Raw genomic sequence first — 3054 nt, 5'->3', positions numbered from 1 at the left:
CCCCCAAGCAAAAAAAAGAAACCCATGTAACAAAAAAAAAATAATTGTAGGAAATACAAGCACCGGCTATAATAGTAATAAAATGTAATACCAAGTGCCTTAAAAAAAAGACCCATTTAAATGGTAATAACTCAGTCATCTCGGCACTAATTTCAACAAAACTTCTTACAAGAATCCACTTATGAGGATGCCAAGCTGGTAATTATGAAGGGAATTAATCAACGTATTCCAGAACAATTAAGTTTTAAAAAGAAATTCCAAACAAAATTTGGTCCAATGCAAAACTTTCAGCTACAGGGGCGTGGTCGGCTCGCTCTGGTTTCCGGACAAGGACGATAAAACCACAACAGTCCCATCAGATTGATATTTCACCGTGCTGACAAAGTTGAGGAGAAGTTTTTGGGGGAGGAAGTGTTATGCTGTAGGGGCGTGGTCCCAGTGAGATGGGGCCGTTCTACTCCCGTCAAGATGTCCCTTGGATGGTTGCAACAAAGGTTGAAGGAACACCCTATAAATAAGCCGATAGTTTACAAATAAACAGCCCCACCCCCTACCTACTCCCTCCTGTCTCCAATCCGACACCCCCCCCCTTCCCAACCAAATTCTAACCTTTGTTTTTTGTTTGTTTGTTTTGTTTTTGCTTTTTGACAGAGTGTACGGATACAATTCACAAGCATCAAACAGTTGAAACTCAGTGTTAAACACGACACCCTAAGTATCGACCCAGACACATACCACGGGGTTATTCAAAATTTATAGTGGCGTAATTGGAGCTTGTTGTATGGACAAAGATTATCTACTGTAGAAGAGAGTATTTGGTATGGAGAGAGATGATCAACATCTGGAGATTTAAAAAGCCACCACCTCCTTGACTTTATCCGGCAATATCAATTTTGTGTAAATTTTCCCTTCGAAGCATACTCTGTTGCAATTTGAAATAGAACAAAACAGTTGAATTTTTAAGAAATCGCAAAGTTTTCCGTTTCACTCAATTTCAGTTGAAGTTTTGAAAACTTGATATTTTTAGAACATGCTGGCGGATTATTTTCACATCGACAAATATAACGTCCCTCTGTTGAATTTATAATTCCTTCGAAGTTTTGTTGAATTTTGTCTGCAGATAAGCGAGTTGTTGCCCTTTAAATGGGTCCTCTTTTGTAGACACCCGGTAATAACAATAATAATAATGATAATAATAATAACAATAATAAATACTACAAATAATATAATAGTAAGAACAATAACAATAACGGCAATGATACTACTACTACTACTACTACTACTACTACTACTACTACTACTACTACTACTACTACTACTACTACTACTACTACTACTACTACTACTACTACTACTACTACTACTGCTAAAATAATAATAATAATAATAATAATAATAATAATAATAATAATAATAATAATAATAATAAAAAAATAAAATAAAATAATAATAATAATAATAATAATAATAATAATAATAATAATAAGAAGAAGAAGAAGAAGAAGAAGAAGAAGAAAAAGAAGAAGAAGAAGAAGAAGAAGAAGAAGAAGAAGAAGGAAGAAGAAGAATTCAGTTTCTGAAAACTCTCAAGTGATATGGAATTTCGTTTTGTGTGACTTTAATGAAAATCGATCTTTGCTCTCCAATCTAATTTTTGCGTGGTGAACTCCCCCTACCCCCCAACCCCCCGTCATCTTCCCTTTTCTGTCTGATCAAGTCGGTGGATCAGTCGACCCACACAACTTGACCCGGATAGGAACATTCAATTTTTATCTGGGGTAGGATTTTCGAGCGAAGCGATCTGCAAACATCAGCACATCGGAGCCACAAGGCGCGGATGAGGGCTGGCTAAACCCGCCAGATAGCCGTGCACTGGAGCCTTGTACTACTTGTAGCGGGCTCTTGGTGAGAAGCTTCGCTAACAAGTCGGTTACGCCAACAGCAGGAGTGGGTGTGGATTAAGTGGGATTTCAACTCACCTCATCTTCACGTATCTCATCTCGGGCCACCATGCCCAGGCCGCTCCGTGGGTTGAAGGGACGGTCGTCACTCGAGGCCGATAACGATTTGGAGGAATCCGAATTAGACGACGTCGACGATGACGACAATGCTGATGAAGATGATGACGACGAGGATGAGACTGATAAAACAGATAACACTTGGCTGGGGTGAAATTCTTCTCTCGTTGATTGAGATATGGTAGCCGATATTGGTTTGTGAAATGCTGATAGAAGCACAAGAATGGAGAAATTGGTGGAAAACAGTACCGTTTTCAGTCGGTACCTCTTCGCTTTTCCTGCCTCCATAGCATTCGCCTTCTATGTGTGTGTCGTTTCTCTTTCTGGATAATCTTCATTTGAAACAGGACAAAAAGGCAACCCACGTCAGCTCCACAATCTAGTCGCCGAATCTCCGCTCGCTACACAAAACAGAATTTCCTTAACCTCGTTTGTAAGAAGGAGTTTCATTTTAGAGAGGGCCAAGGCAAAGTCGCGAGTCGTGTGTCTCTGGTTGGAGAGATAGGCTTGGTCTATAACATCCGAGTGAACATTGACCGTTATGCATCGGTTTGTATCACCTTACGACATGGACAGGGTCGTCAAGAGATAACAGATTATTGATATATTCCATGCAGACTAGATGGAATGTGATTGACACATATGTACCAATTGGTTCTGTGTAGTTCACCAGAGATATCAGTTTACAAGATTCATTCACTTTCCCAGGATGAATGAACGAAGAAAAAGAACATCCTTGGTTTCATGATAAACATATCCAAGCGCCATTGTTGTCCTTGTAAACGAGTATCCCAACAGAGTGAGAGAATTATGAATATACAAAAGAAGAGAAATGTTTTTTTATTCCGGGCGAAAAAAACTAAATGGTAAACATAAGTCTAAATCATACGTACAGTTCTTGCCAGACCGGCTTTCAGTATGAAGCACTTCACTTTTCGAGGTTATACAATTCGTGCTTTGACTTCCGTGCACTTCTGTACTGTCTGCCATTGCGATAACATCTTTCTCTCTTTGTCGGGTGAAATATTGGGGTTTG

The sequence above is a fragment of the Aplysia californica genome, unplaced genomic scaffold (genome assembly GCF_000002075.1).
Source record: "Aplysia californica isolate F4 #8 unplaced genomic scaffold, AplCal3.0 scaffold00047, whole genome shotgun sequence".
Taxonomy (NCBI): Eukaryota; Metazoa; Mollusca; class Gastropoda; order Aplysiida; family Aplysiidae; genus Aplysia; species Aplysia californica.
This window is presented reverse-complemented; position numbering follows the sequence as displayed.